Raw genomic sequence first — 9,116 nt, 5'->3', positions numbered from 1 at the left:
TTCTCACACCTCGGTCTTGTTCAGTCCACAGAGCTCCTGAGAGCTTCCAAAGCAACCGGACCGGGTCCTATTGCTACAACCAGACCATCTCAGGGTCGTGTCCCTCCAAACACATGTAAAAACACTCAACCGAACCCAGAGAACATGGTCTGGACCCTAGAACCGGACCCAGGTGACATGATCTAGACCTAGGTGACATGGTCCAGACCCTAGAACCAGACTCGGTCCTGAGCTAGAGTGCTGAGCGCTAAAATGACTACAACTCTTAGCTCCAAATTCCATTTTTGATGATCTTGGACATTAGAAAGCTTATGCAGAGGGCTACACATCCCACATGCATATTTGATCCAAAGCATAATGGATCAACATAGAATTCCAATCCAAGAACCATCACTTCTCTTTTTCATCTCAAGTTTCTCCAAAACTTCTCTAATTTCTTCTCCTTTGCAAATGTGCCAACACCACCAAGTGTACTACACCATCATGTGCAAGTGTGTTAGCATTTTCACAAACCTTTTTTAAAGGATTAGTCACTCAATTCACCACGCCACTTGATCCTAGCAATGATGCAAAGTTATATCACTCGAGTGGCACTAGATGACCGATATGCAAACAAGTTTGCCCCTCTTTATAGTACGACCATCTATCCTAAACCAGGTCATAAACTTCTCTACACACCTATGACCGGTGAAATGAAATGCCCTATAGGTTATACATTTGCCTTGCGCATTCCATTCCATCTCCTCCAATGTTGATACAACACATGCACCAACAATATCACAAATGATATGATCCATTTCATATCATCATGTGACCTTGTTGGTTCATCGATCTTGACCTCACTTGCTTTTTACCGTTGCCTTTGTCCATCGGTGCCAAGTCTTGCTCAAGCTTCACCGCCACACGGTCCATCGCTCCAAAGCCTCCAACTTGCCCTTCACACTTGCAACCGGTCCATCAAGCCAAGTCTTATCTTGATCTTCTCCACCTTAGTCACATGACTCAATGTCATGTCTCATACGCAATGAGCTCCTTCATCACATGTGTGAGCATTACAACAAATCTAAGACATCTTCACCGTCATGGCATGAGTTGCTCACAAAAGTGTACCTGTGGACTTATCACCTGTCTATCTCATATTTAAACACATTAGTCCACTTAGATTGTCACTCAATTACCAAAACCAAACTAGGACCTTTCAGATGGCTAGATTGCTTGATTGTCATTATTTCTCCATTCTAGATAGACATTTCAAATGGATCTTGAGAAAGGCATTCAAATTGTGGTGAATCCGTCTTCCAAGAGGTTGGTATCTATGAACCCATTTTAACTCCTAGCAAATTACTTGGTGGTTTTGATGATTGTTAGTATGTGATGCTTTAGTTCTTGTATGGAGTATAGTAGAGTTTTTCTCAATAGGGCTACCAATTTCAATTTGATGAGCCCATCGATGTGACACATAGCAACCCATTGTTTTAAGCTACGATTGTTGTTCATGAAGGATTTAATTTTTATTTTCTATAATTGGTCTCTCTATTTTTATGTGTCATGAAGTAGAATAATTATTATTCAAGAGGGGGCTACCAATTTCAGTTTTGATGAGCACATCCATGTGACACCTAGCAACCCACTGTTTTGAGCTATAATTGTTGTTCATGAAGGCTCTAATTTTCATTTTCCTATAATTAGTCTCTCCATATTTATGTGGCATGAAGTAGAATATTGTTCTTAAGAGGGGGCTACCAATTTCAAATTGATGAGCACATCCATGTGACGCCTAACAATCCATTGTTTTGAGCTATAATTGTTGTTCATGAAGGCTCTAATTTCTTCCTATAACTAGTCTCCCCATTTTTATGTGGCATGAAGTACAATAATTTTTCTATGTAGAGATAGATCGAGGGTGGATGTATGGTCTAGCATCAGCGAACATGTGGCTACCAAAGCTTATGTTGAATGTAATCCAAGGGATCAACAACCTATATTATATGCCCATAGAGAGATTACAAAAATCTCAGGAATTTTGTTAACGTGGAGCAGCTATGATGTCACTTTATTACTAGGGGGTTCATGAAAACTACATGATATGGAGTAAGTATGGGGGAGTTGGTGAGAATGTTCCACAAGAAACCTTTGATGATGTGATCATGCCTGACATAACCCCTGACTGTTACTAACGAGGAAACATGTGTCAACATGCAACCTGTGGCTACCAATGATGATGTATTTAGGGATACATTAGCTGACGATACCAAGGATGATGATGGCCTTTCTGAGTTACATTGCTACATGATGCAGAGGGCGGATTCCTTAGTGCTAGACAATTGAAAAAGCTAGATATAATGAGAAAGGATGGAAAACACCATTGTATCCGGGTTGTCCACTAAGAAATTGCAAGACGACATCATGCTATTAGAGTTAAAATCTACTCATGGATGGAGTAGTAAAGGTTTCGATGACTTGTTATATATGTGCATTGAGGAAACTACTCCCATTCCCTAACGAGTTGCTAGGAAAGACATACCTGGCCAAATAAATGATTTACCCAATCGGCCTTCAGGTTGAAAAAAATCCAGGCGTGTTTCTATGATTGCATATTGTACTGTGGAGATAATAAACTTGGATGCATGCCCCAAGTGTGTAAATCTCCACGGTACAAGCAAGACCCATCAAATGAGGGTAGCAAGACCACATGAGGGTTTGTAAAGGTCATTTGTGAAAATGCATCTAGCCCTTTAGTGGGTTTTGGATGATTGAATGACAACGTGATTAAAGGTCTAACCAATTTGCTAAGTGTTGGACATGAAATGAGTTATCTCACAGGTATTTGTTAAAAGCCAAAATGATATGTTGTTGTATAAACAATTTAGTTCAAACACAAGACAACAATGCAAATATAATTCATGCAAGGTTTACTCATTGTGGGATTTCTATGAAGTATGGTAAAGCAAGCACTTTGAGAAAATAATTAATGAGACATGAGGGATTGCATATGGAATGATCTCACATTCTAAAGCTTGCTACATTGAAATACAACTATACAAATGAGCTTAATGCATGGTTGATTCAACACAAAGTGTGACTTGATGGCTTGAGATGGTGAAGATAGCAAGAAAAGACTTTGAGGTACTAAGCAAGGGTGAAGGGCAAGCTATGGCTTTGCGACCAAGGAACCTAGCTAGGGTGAAGAAGAAAGTGCTAGCATTTAGTTGAGGTGCTAATCAAACTATAATGGTCACATTGAAGTGGAGAATCAAATATATCGGATAAATTGTTGGAAGTGACTTGATACATTTGAAGTTAACTCACATTCATTGAATGAAAATCAAGTCTCATTCTCAAGATGGCTATGCTCAAGGAGAAAATCAAGATTGACATGTTGACACCCTCACTTAATGAAGATTGAGAGTTATGGCATTCAGTTTGAAGGAAATCCATTCAAGCAGTTCAAACTCCGTTTTCATTTTATCTTGAGTAAATAGGTATGTCGTACTGTTAAGAGGAATGCATCATGTTGATAGATGTTTATTTAAAAGTCCTCAAGCCAACCCATGTGAGGTTTGAGTGAGAGAGACACACAAGTGCTAACTCGTTGTGTTGTAGCAACATTTCTGTTGTTCTCAAGTTTATCTGTTGGGAGTTCTGGGAGTCAGAAGTTTCGGCAATCGTCGTGAGTTCCGACACCTCATATACTAACCTTGTGACCGTTGGTGCTGTGCATGCAATATTGGACGTGTCTGATATTCCAACGGCTATAAAACGACTAGTTTTTTTAGTGGGGTCTATAAATACCCCAAGCCTCCATCTTTGGAGGCTACTGATTCTGCTAACATTCATACATATTTTTGAGCCTTGAGAACACTCTCCATCCCCCTCTTAGTGAGTGATTGATTCAATTTGTAAAATCCATCTTGTAGGTTGAGTGAGATTCAAAATTGAGAGCAAGCCACCCTTGAGCACTTGTGCATATTTATTGATCTCATATTTTGTATTTGTTACTCTTGGACTTTTCAGTCCTAGACGGATAGGCGTCACCGGAGAGCATCCAAAAAATTGTGGTGTGCCTCGGGAAGTTTGTAGCGATTCGATTCCACCGTCGCAAGGGAAGAAATCAAACTAGTGGAAGGAGGAAAAGGAGTTAGAAAAGGCTCTGGTTAGAGTGGCCTTCGTGGTCCTCTAGAGTTGACATTTGTTGGGTCATTAGCAGCCACCTCAATGGAGAGTAGGACTCGACGGAGTCAAAACTTCGGTAAAATAAATACCATGTCTCAATTCCTTTACATTTGGCATTTGTGCTCTATTTGTGTTGCCTGAGCTTTCGTGTAGGTTCCTGTATATCACTGCGTCTCTAGTAGGCCCCTGCAGGCTAGATTGGAGATTGGAATCAAAAGGAGCAAGTTGGCTGCTGGACTATATAGCCCGTAAATACCGGACGTGTCCAGTATAATATATCGGACGTGTCCGATATTACTGACCAGAGCCGATTTGTGTATTCTCTGTCCTAATCTTTGTGTTGCAGGGTTGTACCTCCTAGATAGATTCTATATACCTTATACTATGTGTGGTTAACTCGTGAGGGGTTTATTTTCTCTGATTTGAAAATTTTGAGTTAATGGAAATTTCAATAGTAATCGTTTCCGCATTTAAAGGTGTTCATTTTTAGAAACGCCTATTCACCCCCCTCTAGGCGGCATCCTCGGTCCTTTCTGTTTGGTATTTCCCTATATTTCTTCGCGTGCATAGGTTGCTTGCAAATGCAAAGTTAGCCAAGCTGTTGTGGTAGCATAGCAAAGAGCGTAAGAAAGATATAGGGGGTGTTTGGCATGGCTCTTCCTGAGAGGCTCCTCCGGAAGAGCCAGAGCCATTTTGGAGGAGCCACAATTTGTGGCTTCTCCAAAATGGTTTCTGGCTCCTCTGCTTTTGAAAAACGGCTTCTTCAAAAAAATATTTGGTAGGGTTCCTCCAAAGGAGCTAAAGCTGGAGCCGGAGAGAAGCCCTACCAAACAGCCCCATAATGCTCAAGCACCCCACTGATGGGTCAGAGTGGGACGATCAATACTACGTGCTATGAGAATATGGGTGCAGAGGTAAGGATTTGTAAAAAAAAGTTCTAGTAAGAAAGAAAACCAACTTATAACCATGTCCTCGTACTATATAAGAAAAGTAGGGTCCCTAGACTAGGACACTCCAATAAACATCCTACCGAGAAGACACTAATAGAAAAATGATATTAGAAGACATACTCTCTGATTAACAAAGACAGGACACACCTAGCGACCTTCTCTATACATGGTCAGGGCCTCCAAGAAAATGGCCACCTGTGAAAATCATTTACTGAGGCAGGGTCCTAAGGTGGCCGCATATGAAAATCATCGATTAATAGAGGCGGTCGCCATTGAATACCCATATCTATAAAACGATTTTTAGGACGCTCATCTCTAAAAATTGTATTAATAGAGGTGACCGTTCCATATAAACTAGGACGAAGACAAACTTTGTATCAAAATTGTAGATCTCCACGCGATCTACAACTTTGTAGTTGAATGATTTTTATTTAAAAATATTTAGAGTCCCAAAATATTATTTTAAGTCTACGAGTTTTGAAATTTGAAATTTGAAATTTTCAAATAACCTCGGACGTTGACATGGTATATACCAAAGTTGTAGTTCTTAATATAATCTACGATCTACAACTTTATAGTTGAAGGTTTTCAATTTGAAGTCGTTTAGAGTCCCAAATATGTGTTAGGCCTTGTTTAAATACGCGCGTGTTCAGTTCCAAAAATACTTTCAAAAAAGTGCTACAGTACCCGTTACATCGAATCTTGCGATACGTGTATGGAGCAGTAAATGTAGACAAAAAAAACTAATTGCACAGTTTGGTTGGAAATCGCGAGACGAACGTTTTGAGCCTAATTATTCCATGATTGAACACTATTTGCCAAATAAAAATGAAAGTGCTACAGTATCCAGATTCCAACTTTCCCTCCAACTAAACACAGCCTATATGGTGTAAGGTTTTGGGTGTCACATTGGGGTGTCGCGTAGGGTCCGTCATTAGCAATGTGTTACTGTAGCACCGCATTATCAAATCATGGACTAATTAGGCTTAAAAGATTCGTCTCGGAAATTAGTCGTAAACTGTATAATTAGTTATTTTTTAGTCTATATTTAATACTCTATGTATGTGTCCAAACATTTGATGTAATATAGAGTAAGCTTTAGGGAAGGAACTAAATAAGGCCTTAGTAAGTTCATAGATTTTAAAATTTGAAATTCAAAATTTAGAACTTATAAGTGACCTTGAATGTTCACATAGAATTTAAGGAAACGTAATGCAGAATGGTTTCTTGGCAGTCGGGATGGGAATGAACTATCGCAAATGTGGCTTATATTCCACAATCTAAAAAAGCCCGGTCCGTGTCGAACCACCACTCCTGTGTGGCCTAATACCGGCCCATATAACTATGTGCCTATGTGATCTGGGTCCCGACTCCCGCGTGCTCATCCCCCGGTTCACCTCTGCTCTTCTTCCAGTCACTTGCATCGTCTATTCGTCTTCGCCCGTCGATCGCCTGCGTGCAGGATGCAAGCTGCAAGCTGCAACCCACTATTAACTCACCGACACGTTGGCCCCATGCTAGCTTTCCCCCACATGTCATAGACAGCTAACAGATCTGTCACTTGGAAGATCCCATCGCAAATCTACGACGCGCACGACCAGCATCTCTCCCTTCTCTCCTCTACCTGTGCCTTTCTCCCCGACGCCCCACTCCCCGATCCAAACCACCCTCAAACCCCCGCCACGCCCCGCCCAGATCCAGATCCACCCGGCGCGGCGCGGCCGCGGCCACCGGATCCCGCCGCGGAATAATGGCCTCCGCGGTCGCGGCGCCGCCGGCGTCCCCGCCGGAGTCCGACCCTCGCCTCGTCGAGGTCTTCACGCCCTTCCTCGAGAAGCTCATTAAAAATGCCTCGTGGCGCAACAAGGCGCACTCCAAGCTCTCGCACACCGCCAAGTCCATCCTCGACCGCCTCCAGAAGCCCCCGCCGCCGCCCGCAGGCGAGGCGCAGGCGCCATCCACGCCGACCTCCGCCCCCTCGACGCCGACCCTCCTCGTCCGCGCAGCCTGGTCCGTTGCGCAGCCTTTCGCTTGCGGACTCGGAGCTGCTCCTCGCCCCTGTGACCTCCGCACTCGGCTCGGGCAGCGCCAAGCTCGCCGAGGCCGCGCTGGAGCTCCTTCACAGGCTGATCGCACACTCCTACATCCATGGCGAGGCCGACCCTTCTGCCGATCCCTCAGCGCAGCTCGTCGCCTCACTCCTGGACGCCGCCTGCAATGCGCTTGGCCTTGATGACGAGCACATTGAGCTCCTTCTCCTCAAGACGCTCCTCTCGGCGGTCACCTCTACGTCTGTACGCCTCCACGGCGACTGCCTTCTACGTGCTGTGCGCGCGTGCTATGATATGTACCTCGGGAGCCGCAGTGCCGTCAATCAGGCCACTGCCAAGGCTTCGCTTGTGCAGATGCTGGTGATTGTGTTCCGCCGAATGGAAGCTGACTCGTCGACCGTGCCCGTACAACCCATAGTCGTGGCTGACGTGATTGAGCTACCTGACGCTGGTTCGGGCTCGCCAACTGCTGACCCCAATGCTGTACAGGGATTCATTTCGAAGATCATTGGTGACTTTGATGGTGCACTCACACCTCTGGCACGGACAGCTTCATCAGCAGGGGCAGGAGCCACTGTTGCCCATGATGGTGCGTTTGAGACGACAGCAGCGGCAGAGGAAGGGGCAAACCCAGCAGATTTGCTTGATTCGACAGATAAGGACATGCTTGATGCCAAGTACTGGGAGATCAGCATGTACAAAACAGCTATTGAGGGTCGTAAGGACGAGCTTGGCATCGAGGGGGTAGTGGTAGGCACCTTGGATGACGATGCTGATGTGAGAATTGGAAATAAGTTGCGGAGGGATGCTTTCTTAGTTTTCCGGGCTTTGTGTAAGCTTTCCATGAAGACACCACCCAAGGATGCACCAGCAGATCCCATAGTGATGCGAGGAAAGATCCTTGCTCTTGAGCTTCTCAAGATCTTGCTTGAAAATGCTGGGGCTGTGTTCCGGACCAGTGAGAGGTAACACATACACTTACTGAAACTTTTGACAAACAAGTTTAGTGCTGCAGATCTTCTGAATTTGTTGAAACATTTTCCCAGTATTGAACAATAATTTGTGTGCCACTTTATCGCATGAAAACTGAAAAGTTGGCACAAAAGTTGTAGGCACTGAATTGATAATAGCAATACTGTTGGTTTGATATGGTGATAGTGTTTCGATGTATGCCTATGTCAACAAATTTAGAGAAAATATCGGAATTCCTAATTGCATCTGGCAGGGATTAAACTGGTATGTCACACTGCTTATTGCTTAGACGTTGAAATAGAAAACCTATTGGACTTTCTCTGATCTCCTGGGAAAAAAGGAACTTGGAGAGTTAATCTCCAAAGCTGCTATTGATTTTAATTTTCATGCACTTTGTTGTATTATTTAGTTAATTGAATTCATGCTCCATCTGGCTTTGTTTGTACTACAAGAGTTGGCATTGGCAATTGAATGAAACTACTTGACTGGAAAGTGATCAATAGCTAGAAGAATGTACTGGAATTGCCACTAGGGAACATGTTTTAGCTTACGATACACAGATGTGCAAGTATTTCTTCTCTCGGATTGACTAGGTTTTATCAGAACAGAAATGATAAAATTACAATGCATTCATGTGGATAGTAGTCACCCCCCCCCCCCCCCCCCCCCCCCCCCCCCTCCTCGCATGCTGTTACAACGTGTAAGCAGTTTTTCAGTAAATTTAGCAAGGGACATCACTTGTGGTAGTGTCAGTGCGTCATCTATTATTTCAGTTGCCTTTGTCTATACTGGTGCTTTAAATTACTTGATTGATGGACGGGAATCATTGTGCTGAGAAATGGTTGATATTAAAGTGTTGGCATGGGAATATATATTACCAACCTACCAATAAATATTACAAATACTATTCAATATTCTTTGTACAACAGCATCTTCTGTCATGTTACTTGATATAATCAGTAGGTGATAT

General features: G+C 43.2%; 2 pseudogenes; both read left to right on the top strand.

Annotated features, from left to right (window-relative positions):
• Nucleotides 1-6,744: 6,744 nt before the first annotated feature.
• LOC136534562 (brefeldin A-inhibited guanine nucleotide-exchange protein 3-like) lies at nt 6,745-8,180 on the top strand (annotated as a pseudogene).
• Nucleotides 8,181-8,339: 159 nt separating this feature from the next.
• The window catches only part of LOC136537325 (LOB domain-containing protein 30-like), a 10,268-nt pseudogene continuing 9,491 nt past the window's right edge, over nt 8,340-9,116 (top strand).

Source organism: Miscanthus floridulus, chromosome 2 (assembly GCF_019320115.1).
Source record: "Miscanthus floridulus cultivar M001 chromosome 2, ASM1932011v1, whole genome shotgun sequence".
Taxonomy (NCBI): Eukaryota; Viridiplantae; Streptophyta; class Magnoliopsida; order Poales; family Poaceae; genus Miscanthus; species Miscanthus floridulus.
Note: the sequence above shows the minus strand (reverse complement) of the source record. Positions and strands in the feature narration are given on the sequence as shown.